The sequence below is a fragment of the Talpa occidentalis genome, unplaced genomic scaffold (genome assembly GCF_014898055.3).
Source record: "Talpa occidentalis isolate TD23 unplaced genomic scaffold, MPIMG_talOcc4v2.1, whole genome shotgun sequence".
In the NCBI taxonomy this organism is placed as follows: Eukaryota; Metazoa; Chordata; class Mammalia; order Eulipotyphla; family Talpidae; genus Talpa; species Talpa occidentalis.
The window spans coordinates 9,747,724-9,764,057 of record NW_026555331.1 but is presented as its reverse complement, the minus strand read 5'-3'; the positions used below and the strand labels follow the sequence as shown (position 1 = coordinate 9,764,057).

The window sequence follows — 16,334 nt, the reverse complement described above, 5'->3', positions numbered from 1 at the left end:
CACTGCAAGTAATGTCAAAATGGCACTTTTGCTAACTCAGGGCACCTGGTCCATTGACGTGAGGGGGAGAACACACAATTCTTTACCCCCCAACTCACTGTTAGCTACTGGGGGACCCCTGCCTTCACTCTTTGCTGTAAATCTGATGTACAAGGAAAGCACATGAGATATCAGAGCCCTGTTTTGGCCACTGCTGGCTTCCCAGTTAAAGTCAAGGGTTTGGGCCTCCCTGGTGGCACAAGGGGTTAAGCACAGCACTATGAAGCAATCTGCAGCCTCTGCAGCACGAGTTCGATCCCAGGCCAGCCAGGGAGCAACTCACATGGCACAGCAGACCTCTCCCATCTCGCCCGCTGCTCCCCTCAGCAGTGTATTTCAGTTCATCTGCCTGTTCTGCTCCCCGCTCTGTCTCTGGTGAATCCCCTCACACCCCGCACCTCTGGCCTGTACCCCAGCTCTTATATGCATAAATAAATAAATCTAAAAAAAAAAAAAGTCAAGGATTTGGTTTACTTGGATGTATAAGCACAGATCCAAAAAAAGTGTTTATGAGGAAGCAGGTGAGATGTGGGTAAGGTAAGGCCTTGCTAATAAAATCAGGGAGAATTGCTATTTCAACCACGACTGTGATTAAGCAAAACTCACAGAGAAGATGCTCCAGGGGCCCAGACGCCTGCATGCGTACAGAGCCTGAGCTTCCGGGGTAAAATGGAGACCGTTCAGCAGAAAGAACTGTCTTGCCAAGAGATCATGCAAAGTTCTTCCTGCCCGGCTAGAGCATGGCCACACAGCTGAGGTATTCCCTTCCCCTATGGGACAAGCTATCACGTGGCTTGTCAAGACCGCATTTGAAAATCCTGGGGACTTTCAGGTTAGCTGGGGACAACCTTCAGAGGAACACTCTGCTGGGATTCAAGAGGCACCTAATGGAGCGTCAAAGGCGAAGCCACCTCCTTCCAGAACACGCACTGCCCTCTGGACTCTTGGGGCCTCTGTCTCCTCATCTGGCCAAAGGCGAAAGTCCCTCCAATGACAGCTTCCGGCAGCCTTGTTCCTCTGCCCCAGGAGGAACCAGCGTAGGGAAGAACTTCTCTTCTGAAACAGGGGTGAGAGTCTGGCCTGAACTGGAAGGTGAGTGGCAAAGATGGAGAGAAGCCCCCAGAACCTTGCCAGGAAAAGACCAAAGGGGGTGCACAGAGCTAGCCCTGAAACGGCTGATGAACAAATTTCCACAACTAAAGACCCAGCAGGTGGGGAGCCAGAGAGCCAGGACAGCAGCCAGGGTCTTCAGGAAGCGCTGATGGAATTGCTCCCCTGAGAGCCTCACCAGCTGGGCCATGTTTCAGAGCAAATCATCTTGAATCACCTCGCCACCGAGCAGAGAGGTGGGCCTCCTGCTTCTTCCCGCTTCGGAGCAGGTAGTGGTTTCCCATGTCCGATAAGGCAACCTTGCTTTTTCCCAGGTTTCACTCTTTCTCGCCGGTGTCTGCACTCTGCAGGTGCAACTCCTTCATCAGAGTCTGCGCTGACCCACAGCTTTCTGCACTGGAAGCTGCGGTCAGTCTCCTAGGGCTGGGGCCAACGGTCCCAATGCTGAGCCTTCCGCCACCAAAAATAAAAACATAGAAACACTCCCTAGAAACCGACTTAATTTCAGAGTGAGCTCTAGGCCAAGCCAACTCCAAACCAACCCAGGCTCTCAACCATTCTGAGTACCAAGGATCAAGAGAACACGTGGAAAGGCGCCTCCAAAGGCAGCAGGCCTCTAGCTCCTAATGCCAGCCAGTCTGCCTGCTTTTGCACATGCTGTTGTTCCCTCTGCCTGAAATGCTATTCCCAGTGCTGCCTTCAAAATTCATTTCAAACTGTCACCTTCTCTATAAAGCCTTCCCCAGTCCCTCCATGCAGAAGTTTAATTCATCTCTCTTGCGTACACGAGTCTGCTAGAGCCAGGCACTTGGCAAAATTGAGAGACGAGAAATATCCCTCACGGCTGGACACCCTCCCAGGGCAGGGTCTCCAAAGAACCTCTTACTTGCATCTCTACTTTAACTTCGTTAGTGTGCAAGATTTGAGATGCAAAAACATAAACAGTAACAAAGTCACCTCTTGCCCTCACCACCCAAGTTCAGGAGTAAAATTAAGGTAATACAAAGGCAGTCCCCTGGTGCCCACAAAATTGCGTCTCTCTCAAGCCCAGAGGTGAGCTCTATCTTGAATGTGGAATTTGTCACTGTTGCACGTTTCTTCAGACTTTCACAGCCTAGGACAGCACCCCCTGAGCAACATACAATAGGTCAGTGTTCTGAAGCTTAAAGTTTTCTATAACTTTAACACTTTGCCTACTAATGGGCAACGATTTGCCCACCCCTTCACACTGTCCAGACCCTCTGTCAACAGCGCCTGCCTCCTGTTCATCCACCGAACCCACATCCTGGTTCACAGTCATGTTTAATGCATGCCTGTTGAAAATGGAAGAGGAAGAGAAGACAGGGGTGAGGCAGAGGAAGTAGGAAGTAGAGGAGAAAGCAGAAAGGAGGAAGAAAACACGAAGAACAGGGTTTTCAACTGCTGGACCCAAGATGGGAATTGGGAGTGGGAGGCAGAAGGATCCCCAGAGTCTCTGTATAGTGCAGCATCCTGAACCACCCCCCATAGTGATTAGCATCTGAAGATGCACAAGACCCGAGTAAGAGATCACCCAGAGCTGGTGCAGGGACACAGCACACAGCAAGGACACCAGACGTGTTTGCTAAAAATGACCATTTCTACAGGTAAGAAAATGGAGAGGCTGGATTATCCCCAACAGCCAAGACATGGAATCAACATAAATGCCCACCAAGAGAGGAGAGGGTAAAGCAGTCATGGTATACATACACGGTGGAATACTACTCAGCTATTAAAAAGGAAGGTGCTACGCCTTTTGTGACAGAATGGGTGCATTGACGGCTAAGTGAAATAAGTCAGAAAGACAACTATCAGATGGTTTCACTCATCGGTGGAACATAAATAACCAAAGCAACAAATTGGCAAAACACAACAAAACAACTCTTAAACTGTGAAAAATAGGGTGTTCATCAGAGGCAAAGAGGGAGACAGTTTATGTGCAACCCCAATCAGGCTCATTTTGAGAGTACAGGGAACGCCAGTCTTCAGAATAAAGGAGGGCAGAGGCCTCGGGAAACGTCTTTCCGTCCAGCAGGTGTGTCTTTGAGTGTCCTCCTGGCCTGGGGCGCCCAGTAAAGTCCAGAAGAGCCGGGCTGGTGTGGATGCAGGGTGGTGATAGCCATCTGAAGGGGTGTATGTCTAACTCACTTACAGTGCTGCAAACCACATGACCTCAATAAAGATCATGCAATGAGAAAATTAAATTTTAAAAATTTTTTGAAAAAACACCAGCACTAAGAAACGCGCCAACTCCGGTCCTGAGCAGCTGTGCCACCTTGGGCAAATCTCCCAGGCTCTCTGAGATTCCATTTCTACCCCCAAAATGGTGAACCCATCCTCCAGACACTCCTCCCGGAGCAAGGCCTCCTCGGAGCCTGACCTGTGCACCTAAATCCCAGGGAGCAGCAGGGGCCGAAGACCAAGACCACAGCACAGCCACTCCCCAGGCCTAAGGGATCATTACGCCTTATTTCCTATCATATAAGCTCCTTTCTGGCTGCTTCTTTTCCTTCCTTCTCCTCCTTTTTTTTTAAAGATTCAGGGCATAGCGTTTGGTCCACGCTCAGCAGACATAGCCAGGAAGCTCATCTCTCATTCTGCTCCGACCATGCTCAGCTTGCCGCTAACTTGGCAAAACACTTCCCCCCAGTGCAGCTACTCTGAGACCTCTGCTCCCTGTCAGCCCAGTGATTCGCTCCAGCAGAGGAGCTGTCCCTTGCTGTCTTCCCAAAAGACATGGAGGAGAAGGCCAGGGCACAGAGGAAGCAGAGGGGTGGCGAGCAGGGGCTGAGCTAGAAAAGGCTCCTGGGGAGCCCAGGGGAGACACCCCGTGGCAGGGGAAGGGGACATCACCCTCAGGCCCTGGTCCCTGAGGTGGGAGCAGATGGACAGACACACAGGGTCACAGCCTGCAGGGGCCACACCCCAGGCGATGAAAGTCAAGGAGCTGCCCCTGGCTTCAGCTTTGGGACTGAACCCTTCATCAGGCATCCCCAATGAACCCTGAACCCTGGCATCCCCAATGGGGCTGCCAGCAAAGATCTGATGAGCTGAACCCCCTCTTTTCCAGCTGTTGGTGAGGATGAAATGAGATGATGACCACGGGCTGGAACCTCCCCCCGCAGCTGTGTGCTCACCGGGGGCCCTGGTCCTTCATTTTCTTCCTGTCACCCTGGAAACTTCGAGGGTGAGGAAGCAGGATGATTCAGCTTGGTCAGCCAGGACCCAGCTGCCCGGCAGCAGCTCCGTGTCTTCATTCACCCAAAGCAGCAACACTGTTTGATTTACATACCACTTCCTTGAGAAGAGGCCTGGGGAGCAGAGCACCCAGATGTCCAGCAGGAGACGAAAATGGGGGAAACAAGGGATTTTCTGGCCACTCAACAGATGCCAATTTGAGATGATAAAATGTCTTCCCCCTTGCTAGCTAATTATAGAAACACATAGAAACTGGCTCCACAATTACGAAACTTGGGGCTTGAAATGCATATTTTAAAAACACTCCAATTTCAGCGTTCCGCCCAAAGCAGAACATTAATTCATTCACACGCTTATTCATCAAACACAGACTTGGCGCCTCTGTCCTGGGCACCTCTTGATGTTCTGAGTCTTCCTTTAAAAAATGGCTGAGGAATTTGGGATTGGATGAGAGCCCCCAGGCCCCAGCCAAGACAAGCATCCGCGTGACAGACGCAGATCCGAGACGGCGCTTTAAGTGCCACAGAGACTGCCTGGAAATCTACAACCTCATGAGCAGTTACAGCTCAGTCACCACTGAGGCGGCCCTGGCTGCTCCTTACTGTTTCCCAGAAAGCAGAACATGTGCTTCTCTGTGTCCCCTGCACCCAAGGGCACAGGCAGAGGGCTCCAAAAGGCAGCCCCTCTGCTCCACAGACGTCAGTGGACGCCCGCTGTAGATGCAGCTGGAGGACACAGGTGACCTGTCCTCCAAGGCCTGTTTGGGGGCCTCCCTGGTGGCGCAAGGGGCTAAGACGCAGCACTATGAAGTTATGGGCAGCCTCTGCAGCACGAGTTCGATTCCTCACCACGGAGCTACCCACATGGCGCAGCAGACCTCTCCTGCCTCGCCCGCTGCTCCCCTCAGGGCATCCGCCTGTTCTGTTCCCCACTCTGTCTCTGGTGAATCCTCTCACCCCCCACACACCTCTGGCCTGCACCCCAGCTCTTGTATGCATAAATAAATAAATCTTTAAAAAAAAAAAAACCAGGCAGCACCCCTCTGTCAGCACCCACACTCACTTTCACCTCGGTGCTTACAAAGTCACCCAAACCCAAACCACCTGTTATTATTCACCAGTAGCTGTCACTAATCATACCTTTCTCTGCAAATAATTTCTGCCTTGAAGAGTCATTGAATTCATGGTGTCTTTAAAAGCCCTTAGCCCCATCAACTGACACCCAAGAGTGTTGTGATTCTAGGGCCATCTCGTGACCTCTCTCTGACACCCAGAGGATCACACCTGCGCAACAGTCACAGTCACATCCTCCACACAGACCTAGAAGAGGCTGATTCATGGTGGCTGTTAGATTCAAGCGTTGCTGGGTGGGTGATGTGGGTCCGGGGCGCACATTCTGAAGGCTAGTTTTGCTGGTAACAGAGGGTGTCTGGGTTGACTGTGCTACCTCACCCTGCATCGTCTCATCACTCGCGGGCCATGATGTTGAGCACCTGAAACGAACATGATCGCCTCTGTACACTGTTTTCTCAATAAAAAAATTCCTTCATTGCCTGCTCGCCTTCTCTCATCATCTTAGATGCCCACTGTCAGGCCTGTTAGTGTTTCAGCCTGAGGAGTGCTGGAGCCTGAGCTCAGTAATTGGATGAAATGATTTAAAGTTTAGTTTTCTTTCTTTCCTGAGAAACAGAGTTCTCCGTTTCTTAGGCAAAAAGAGCAGAGTAATGAGGAGAGAAGATCGGAGGGGAATAACACAACCACGTGACAGAAACTGGGTGCGACAGAGGAAATGAAAGGAACCCACATTCTTACAGAGCCCCCCCCCACCCCGTCAGCCTCTCCCACCACTTTGGGGTGTATCTCCTCCTCTTCCTTTCCCCCATCCATGACTCCTTCTCCCGGCCTCCGGGGCCTTCCCGTGGAGTGGCCCCCGACACGTAAGATACACCCAGAGACTCTGTGATCATGGAAAGAGGCGTGCTGGAGATCTTTGGGAAGTGCTCTGTCTGTATTTTTGATAGTTTCCTAAGGAGAGGGCCCCGGAGCAGGCCCACTGGGTCCTAGGTCACCAGCATCCTCGTGGCCCTTGGCATAACTGCTGCGGCACAACCACAGGTGTGCTGCCCAGAAGGGCCTCTGGGGGACCCGGCCAGCCGGCAGCAAGAGGATACTGGTATCTTCCTCAGAGTGATACCTGCCGCAGGCATCAGAGGGTGAGACAGGGGCACCTGCTGGGTTTTCTCTGGAGAGAGCTCTTCTGGAACATTCCGGTCTCTGCACAATGGCATGAGCAATCTCAGGTGCTTTTCATGTCTCTCTGGTGCGTGGGAGCTCCACGATGCAAATGAGGATAAGCTCCCAAGTGGAATCAAATCCTCCTCCCTCCTGCCACAACTGCTGTTGGATGTGACCCCAAGCATCGGGTTCCTGTTCTTTCATTACAGAGTCCAAGGACTAGAAACAGAGGCCAGTGTGTAAGGAGAGGCATTTCCCAGCCACACCCCCATCATGACTGTGGGGAGGAAGGTGCTGGGGGACACTGAAGAGGTCACACCTGGTTTACTCATTTCCTTCTGAGGAGGGGCAGGGTCAGGTCAGAAGTCTGCAAAGGCCTTTATCTACACTTCCTCCGCATTGCACCACTGAAACTCTGAGAAATACTGCTTGGGAAAGGCACAGTTCCACTAGGAGGAGGGCCTCAGGGGAGTGGGGCCCCCCAAAGCCTGGAGTCCCCCATGGGCCTAGGAGGCCCTTTCAGACCAACTCCAGGATGGCACCTCCAATCACAGATGTGACGACCAATGACAGCCGTCGGGTCTTCATTCCAGGAACTGTCATAACCAAAGAGACTTTGCTTTTATTTGAGAAAACTGACAGGCCTCCCTCGGCTAGGGGGGAGGCCTCATTCCTGGGTCAGCTGGACCCCGCAATCCCCTCCAGAGGAAATCACCCTAAGCAGGAAGCGCTGGGATGATTACAGAGAGGCACCCCAGCTGGATCAGAACCCCAGAACTCTCTGAGGCGCTCCTCCATCTCCATGGGCAAAGAGTCACTCTGAACTTGGCACAGGCAGCCACCCCCAGTGGGTCGAGCACTTATTTTTCATTCATAAAACTTAAAATATGTAAAACTGAATTCTGCCTGTTGCGGGTTCTACTGGGGGATAGATACCTTGTATCTTGGTACCTACATCCACTGTTTGTACCTCAAGTCCAAGTTACAGCCTCACAGACGTGGAACTGTGTGGAAGCAAACTTCCTTCAGGGGCAATTCGGGAGGTAGTCCGGCATCCTTTGCACCATGAAATGGGCCTGCTCTGCTGCCTCCCTCTCTCTGCAAGGCTTTCCCTCCTGGGGTCTTGAGGATGTGTCCCTTGGTTGGGTACCAGACTCAGATCAGAATGGGAAATGGAAACTCTCAGCCTGGTGAGCACCGGCAGGGGTGAGGGAGGGGGTGGGGGTCGATGGCTATAGAACCCACACCCCCAAAGACAGACTGTCTGCTCAAAAGAACTTGTCCTCCTCGCTGGGCCACGAGCAGGCCCTGCAGCTGAGCAGGGGCTTCACCTTCCTGGCCTCATCTTTTCAGTGAGTGGCCCACATGATTTTCCACCTCCTATGTGACTCTGGGTAATTCTCATCACCTCACTGGCTGTCTGAAGATTCCCACCTCGGGCGAGAACCAGAGCCTCCCAGGTTGCATTCTAAGCCAAGGTCACACGACAGTGGATGCCAGCTCCTAGCACCCTGGGCCAGGCCGGGGCCCTGGGCAGTCCCCTCCGTACCACCTATCCCCCAACCCAGGCCTCACAAATCCCGTTTCCTGAGTGGGACATGGCCCCCAGAAAAGGCTGGGAAGGACGGGACTAGGGGACCGTCAATGTTCGTTCCTCTTACGCCCCAGCCCAGCACACCCAGATTCAGAGATGGTCACCGGCAAATGATGACGCTATGTCAGGGTCTCCCTGACGGGGTGGCAGGGTCCGCTGCCTGGAAATCACTCGAGAGTTCTTGTTCAAAGTGTAGATTCTTGACACTCCCACCCAGGAAGCTGAAGCATACTCAAGTTATGAAAGAAACACTGACAAAAGGGAACACCTGCATAGAATATTCTGGAAAAGCCACATACTGAACTTTGATGGTGTTAAGTCATAAATCCAGAGGTAATTAAGCAGAGGTAATCCTGTGTCCGCCTCAAGTGTACAGTGACCAGTATCCAAACACTGACATTCTCCTTTCTAATTCAATTCCCCCAAAGCACGAACTCACAGGACCCTTCCTTCTCCCCTTATCTTTCTCTTGGGGGGTGCAGGCCATACACGCAGGCAGAGCACTGTGGAGAATGACACCAAAACCATAGCAGGAGTCAGTTTCACTCTGAATTCACCCAAAACCTCAGCATTCAACTTAACCCAAGAGATCCTTGCAAAAGCACTTATAAATCCTGCACCTTCTGGGCAGACAAGCTCACAGTAGGAGGCTCTTGGCATTTGGCATGGGTGGGAGCCAGAGGCCTATCCTACCTAAGAAGTCCTCGCACTCCCAGGCAGCATTCGGGGCATCGAGCCCTGCTAGTGTCCACTCCATGATGGACAACGCCCTTGGGAGATGTTTCGAGGTATGTTCGAGGTTCACTGGAATGAGGGACTGAAGGCAGGAGGCCATCGCGGGACCTGGCAAGGTACGTCTGAATCCCAGCTCTGCCTTTTAGGAGCCTCTGAGTTTTCTCGGTATCCTGTAACACGGGGAGAGGATTCCCTGCCTCCCAGAGGAGTTGCAAAGGGGAGAGGTGAAACAGGCCAGAAACACACGTCCATGCTCAAAAAGGGAAAGTTGCTAAAAAGGAGACCTAAAGAATAAAATAAACCCCAAATCCTAGAAACCCATAGTGGGACGCTCAGGGAACCTCATTTGTAGGGAGGCTCCTGCCAGAGCCATGAATGCCAGTGCCGGAGATGCTCCCTGCTCCCCATCTCCTGCTCCCCGCTCCCCACCTCCTTGTCCCCTTCAGTCTGTCTGCTGTGTCCAGCCCTCTCCTGTCCAGCGACTGTCCCTCCATCTTAGCTCCAACCCTGCTTAGAGCGCTTTTCTAATTCCCTGAGCCACCAGGCTGGGCCTCGGGTGGTGGGCTGGGGTGAGCCCCAAGATAACAAACCCACAAGTTGCCCCTCTCCACACTGCTCGGGCCCTTAGGGACTCACGTGGGCCGGCAGTGAGACCCACATGCCCCAGTGGGCCCGTCGTGGGGTCCAGCACACAGGAGGTACTCGCTTGATTGCTGGCATTGTGTTGCCCTGCAACGACTGGAGTTCCAGACAGAAGTGAGTGGGAAATGCACACTGCTCTCCTGCACGAGTCGTCTGACCCGCAGGGTCCGGGCTGGTCACACCCAGACTGGTCGCTGTTGCCTCGAGCTCAGAGCTGTGCACCCAAACCAGAGGTCAGGCGAGCAGAGCAGACAATTGAGGATGTCAGGGTCCGAGTTTCACTTCCCCCTTCTTTTCTATATTCTACTTCAACTCTGGTTTTGAGCAAAGCTGAGGCCGGCACCCAGGCAGGCAAAAAAGGCCTCCCCAGACCTTCAGGCTCCTCCCAGAGCCCCGCTGCTAGAGGCTGTGCGCACATGAGGCCCAAGCCAGGCACCTTCTGACATCTTCAGACAAAGAGCCATACTGAGCCACAAAACGAGGACTGGATGCTGGGGGCTGAGGCAATTCACAAAGGACTTCACAGATAAGGGGTCAGGGCCAGCCAAGATGGCCGGGACCCCAGATCCCTGGTTCTCACGCCGCCAGGCCCCTCTTAAAGCAGAACCCCAAAGCAGAACCCTCGTATTCCAGCAAATTCCAACCCCATCTCTGCCCGGAGAGAGCCTGGCCTGAAACGGGCACTGCTCAAACTGGTTCTTCCCCACCTAGAACCATCCTTGCGAAAGGGGTTTGTACAAAGGTTTCCGTGATGGGTTAAGCTAGGAGTTTGCACACACCATGCACACACCATGCTCATTCAGTTCTCCAGACAACCTGAGAGGCAGGGGTCACGAGTCAGGCTTCACCCATGACAGTTCTGGCTCAGGAAGGTGACTTGAGGTGCCAAGGTCGCACAGCTACTGTGGTTAGGCCAGGGCTCCTGCAGTTCCCAGTGCAACAGTGTTTGCTGAGTGAGCACTGGGTTTCGATTCCAAAGAACTTCAACTAACAACACAGACAGAGCCGGTCAAGGGACATTGGTAAACACGTGAATAAAGGAGAGAGCTTTTCTTCCCTTGCTACCCCAGACTCTTGCATTCTCAACACCTCTGCACCCACTGTCCTTTCCCTGCTGAGCAGAGGCTGCGGGGGGGGGGGGGGGGCAGACAGTCTTTGACATGTCCCAAGCTGTGCTTTTCCCATGTTGGACCTTCTTTCACACCATGGACTCAGGGCTAGTCAAGGGCAGACCTGCCTTTTGAGCTGGGGAAGGACAGGACCCCCCAGGACTTGCAGGGCCTCAGAACCTTGCTGCTAAGACATATCCAGAGGACGCTGTGGGGAAAGGAGGGCCTGGGAGCCAGAAGCCTGGCCTAACCCTGCCTCTTGGGCAAGATGCTTCCCCCTTGGTGTCCCAGTTCCTTCATTTGCTTCAAGTGAGGACTGGGCGTCTGGGGCCTGAAACCCTTAGTAGGAGCTTCCTGTTCAGTCCTGCCAGGCCACAGTCACGTGTCACATGCCTGCCACACGCTGCTTCCCTTTCCTTTCCCCTCCCCCTCCCGTGGCCATCCCCACTCAACAGTTCAGAGGACCAGGTCCTCCTGGGCTTTATCTCCCACAGATAAAGAGGGCTCTCTTCTCTGCCACCCCAGAGTTCTCATGCCCTTGCCACAGGCTGCTGAAGGCCTGCGTGGTTTCACTACTCATATTTTTGACATATCTGCCTCCAGGGCTAACCAAGCTCTTGGCTGCCTCAGGAGTTTGATTCCACCCTCACTGTCGGTTCAGCCGAGTGAATGAAGGGGACGGGCACCTCCAAGTGCTTCCTACTCAAAGCGTGGTCCCCAAACCAGAGCATCCCCTGGGAAAGTGTTAGAGAGGCAGAATATCCACCCACCTCAGACCTGACTCAGAATCCCTGAGTGATTTGGGGGCACGCTCCAATTTGGGAGGATGCCTCCATCTCTGGTACACCTCCACCTCACATCCTTGGCTTTGACCACCTAGGAGCCCCCCAACCAGCAGGCCTTTGCAGGACTCACCAAAGTGCACCCCACCATTAATCAAAGGAGACTGGCCTTCAGAACCTTCCAGAAGCCTGCCACTGATTCTCATAGGCAGCATCTGAAATGTGCAACCTCAGGGTGATTCCTAGTACATATCACCCACTGCCCTCTCAGAGCCAGGGCAGGTTCAAAAACATCTAGGCCTGTCCTCCGTGGCCCTGGCCACGGAGTCCTCCGTGGCTCCCCTCTTCATCCCCGCCCATCAGCCCCCAAAATGAGCAACTGCACAGCTACCAACATCCAACGGCAGAGACAGACTGGCTACCCAGCCGCCCCCTCGTGGGCCTGGAGTCCGTGCACACAAAATGCTCCTCCCTCCCTCTCTCTACTCTCGACAGTCAACTTGGAAAGACAAGGAACCCTTCCAAAACACATTTTCAGGTTTTTAATAAACCCTGCCATCCCTCTAATGGTTTCAGATTATCTTAAATATTTATAAAAATCATTCGCAGCAACACTTCTTTAAACAAATCTCCTCATGGGCTTCGATTATTTATAAATTTATGAACATGATGTCTCCTTCCCTGGGAGCAGATGGCAGCTTTGGAAAGGAGGGAAAAATCAATAGGACAGAACGTAAACTCAGTGACTCCCCAATTCACTCCACACCGCAAGCTCTGGGACAGAGAGCGTTGCCTTCATCGGCAGCACATGCAACAGGCGGCAGTGGGCCTGGGAAGCGTGCAGGCCTGGGCGTGAGGGAGCACCCTTGGACCTGGGAAGGCCTGGAGGCTCCGACCTGCACCTCAGAAGAAGCTGCCAGCGCAGGGCTTGGTGCCCAAGGGGAAATGGAGCTGTCAGCGGAGTGTCAGGACACTCCAGACACTGGGGTGGCGACAGAAAGGGTCCTGCGGGTGGGGGGGGGAAGCAACTGGACACTGGCTGAGCACCTACTGCATGTCTGTGCCACAAGAACCCTCCTGGGTGGCGATTATGATTCCGCATTCGAAAGGTGAAGGAGGCCCAGAGGACGAGGAAGCATCTCGCCCCGGGTCACTGAGCTGATAAGCAGCAGAACCACCGGGAAAACCAGGGCCGTTGGGCCCTCAAACCTAGGCTCAAGCTCGCTCTGGAAGCAGAAATGGACTCACTCTTCACCTTCTCCATCCTTGGCAGCGAAGTTATTATCTTTCAACTTGGTGAGACCAATCACCCTTTCGAAGTCCATTAAAGACTGACCTCCCAAAGCACCCCCAAGCCACGGGCACGCTGTTCACTCGAGAATCTGGGGAAGCGGAGTCTCAGCTGCAAGAAGAGGAGTGGATGGAAGGTTCTGAGAAGACAGGAAATGAGTGTCACGGGCACAAAAGAGCTGACTTCGTGAGAGAGAAGGAAGGTGGGCGGAAAGTGGGATCGCGAGGACGCTTCCTTGGACAGGTGTCTTCTGCCCCGAAAAGGGAAGGAGAATGACAAGAAATCAGCCCGCCCTGCCCTCCCCCTATATTTACTTCCCTCAAGAAGCTTCGATTGTCAAAAGAGAGAAGGTGCTGACCTTTGAGGAGCTGTCCTTGGAAAAGGACACGGGAAGAGGGCCATGACTGATGATGGCCGCCGTTTGTGGGGTCTGTGCTAAGGGCGTCACTCACTCTGTCGCACCGAGCAAGACAACGCCACAATATATTCATCCCATTTGACAGAGGGCAGCACTGAGGCTCCACGGGGGAAGAAACTTGGTTTCCTCTCTGCCCTGAGCATGGGCAGAGAGAGGGGAAATGAGGCATGAACTTGGGAACCCCGAGAGAGGTAGGAAAGGGTGGGGGTTGGGGGTGATTTTGTCTGATTATAACTAAGGGAAAGAGGATTCCGAGTGGGTGGTCCCTTCTAAGGCCTCACGGTCAGTGTGCGGCCAACGTCCAACGGCTTTATATCTGGTTTTGCCACTGACAAGACACTGTCTCTACAGTGCTCGCTGGGAGATGGCTTCACTCAAGACTGGCGGAGTCCGAGACGGCCGGAGCCACAAGACAGTGCTCGCCTCAGTCAAAGAGACGGCGGCCATGCTGACGTGAGGCCACAGCCTCCTGGCACACACGTCCTCAGGAGCCCTCCTGTTGTTGACCGGCAGCCTGAGGGGAGAGCTGGCCCAGAATGGAATTCCACCGTGGGGAATCCTTGGATGGAATCACCCATTTCAAGGTCGCCTGCAGGACAGGGTGCTGACCTTGAGGTGCAGACAGGATGCACATGCAGACACAGCAATGGGGGAACCACTCACTCTTTTGTTCCTTCTGTCAAAAAGCCTGGACCACGTATCCAGAGCTTTGCAGATGGAAAGTTGGGGTAAGGAGGCTGCATCTGACCCTTCCTGGCAGAGGGGCTGAGACACCCAGCGTGTCCGCTGAGCCTCATAAAAAGAGAATCCAATCTCTACTGCACAGGCGATCGTGGCCGCTCCGCAACTTAAAAATCCTCTCCAGGGGCTCCGGCTGCAGCTGGCTGTGCAGAGAGGTGCGTGCTACCGCCTCTGAAAACAACAGGAGCTCAGGCTGCCCTGTCTTCCAAATGGGAAAAAGCCCCATAGCTAAGCATCTTAAGAGAGACACCCAGGGGCCTCTGGGAGCTGAGGAAGAAGGGATGTCTGTCAGGCCAAGCAAGATTACTTGAAAATCTCCCAAGTGCAGCTGGGAGTACGGCCTTCACATCAAGGCATTTCCAAGCACCCCAGGGGCCGGCGCCCACCCCGGCCTCCTCCAGCACACTCTCTGCCCCTGCCTGTGCTGAAAGTCGACCAAGATCTAGAAAATGCAAATTACAATGTGCCTCCCCAGGAAAAAATCCTCAGGCCAGCTGACCACAGCAGGCCCTGCCAAGGAAGAAACCCACCTCACCCAGCTCCCTCCACGGCCACAGGAACCCCCAGGCCTGGGAAGTGGGCCCAGCTGTGGGTCTGGCAGCCGCCTCCACCAGGCATCTGGCAGTGGCAATCAAAACGATGCTTCCTTTTTATTTCCACCCAGAGCAATCTTCCAAGAATGGGAGAGGCTCAAAGTCAGAGTTTAAGCTCCTTTTTACCAGAAGTCAATATTTTCACCAGATCATCCCCCTCAGGGAGGGGGTGGCTCACTAGAATCCAGGTGGCAAAAGGAGGCTCTCTGGGGATGGTGGGACGGGTGTGCCAGGAGGACGAAGCCAAAATGTGGAACCACACCCGCTCACTTCTCAAAATCCACCTTCCACGCCACACACATCTGTGCACGGCCCTCGCGGGCCCCTGGCAGCCCGGCTAGGCCGGGCTCGTGCAGAAATTCAAGGTGCCTGTCAATGACACTTTCCACTACTGCGCCCCCTCCAGGGCAGGAAACCCGCCTTCCCCTTCTGCAGGCCCAACACATGGCGGCCCATTTCACAGACCGGCACCAGGAGTCACGCGGGGCAGAACACCTGCCCGGGACCCCACGGAATTGGCAGGCGACAGGGCCGGGAATTACAGGTAGGCGCAAAATCCACTCCAACCCCTCCCCCAGCGGCCTCTCAGGCAGCAGGGTGGGGAGCAGAGCGGCACCCCCGCCCCCCCCCACCACCTTCCAGCAAGGGAAGTTCGGGGTTCCGCTTTCCTCCCAGGCCCGGGCCGGGACCCGCGGGCGTGAGCCCCCGCGAGCGCGCACAGCCCGGGCAGGCGCTGCAGGTCGGGCACCACCCGCGGCCACCGAACTCCCATTTTTGAAGGAGACGCTGCGCGCACACGGGGTGCGGGGAGGTGCGCCTCCAGCTCGGGTGGCGGCCGCCCCGAGGGAGTCTCCGGGCCCGGCAGCTTTGGTTCGGCCCCTCCAGGTCCTCAGGGCTCCGCGCCCCCGTGGAAGTTGGCCGAGGGGCTGCCCTGCGCCCGGGTCACCCCCGCGCCCTCACCTGGCGCCCCAGCGGCCGGCGGGCGCAGCCCCCCTCGCGCCCCCTCGCCCGGGCGCCGCCGGCCGCGCGCTCCCCGCGGCCGGGTGGATCCGGGCGGCGCCCCCCGCGACCCCCCGCGACCCCCGTCCCCCGCCCGCCCGCGGCTGAGGCTCCGGCGCCCCCGCGCCGCCCCGCCCGCCCGCCCGCGCGGCACCCCCTCCTCGGCGGCGGCGCCCGGCCCCGCGCGCCCCGCGCCCCGCCCGCGCCCGCGCCCCCGCCGTGCCCCCGGCGCCCAGGAGCCACCCGGGCGGCGCCCAGGAGCCCGGCCACGTACCTGGCGGCGGCGAGCGCGAGGGGGGCGCGGGGTGCGGGGCGCCGAGCCTCGAGCGGGTCCGCAGTTTCCGGGGCGGCGGGCGTCACGTCACCGCCGCAGGTTCGCGGGCGGCCCCGGCGCGCGGCAGCGGGAGGCCCCGGCGGCGCCGCGAGAATCGCTATAAAAGGAAGCGGCGCCCGGAGGAAGAGGAAGCGCCGTTCACCTTCGCGAGCGGCCGCGGCCTCGCACAAAAGGAGGACGCGCGCGACGCCGCCCCCCGCGCCCCGTCCCCCCGCATCGCGGCCCGGCGTCAGCGCGCGCGGCGCCCCGGGACCGCCCCCGCCGGCCCCCACCCCCAAACCGCGCGGGGGGCCGGGCGGGGGGGGTGTCGGGGCGCCCGCCGGCCCGCGCGCGCCCCGGCCGGGGTGACCTTGGGCGCGTCGCCGCGGCGGGCGGGCGGCCGCGTGGGGGGCGCGGGGGGCTCCGCGCGCTCCCCGGGTCGCGGCGGAGAGCGGCGGGGCCAGGGCCGGGGAGGCCGCGCTGCAGGCGGGGCTCCAGCTCCCTCCGGGCCCGGCTCT

At 56.1% G+C, this 16,334-nt stretch overlaps 1 protein-coding gene across 3 annotated transcripts in view; it reads right to left on the bottom strand.

Moving 5' to 3' along the window:
* CYRIB (CYFIP related Rac1 interactor B) overlaps positions 1-15,832 on the bottom strand; it is a 128,427-nt gene extending 112,595 nt beyond the window's left edge. For 2 of the 3 annotated variants that reach the window (XM_037501722.2, XM_054691984.1), the window contains exon 1: positions 15,778-15,832. The gene's annotated coding sequence lies outside the window, so the exon portion shown is untranslated. The remainder of the gene's footprint in view (positions 1-15,777) is intronic. The other variant, XM_037501712.2, reaches the window with a different exon arrangement.
* Between the last annotated feature and the right edge of the window lie 502 nt (positions 15,833-16,334).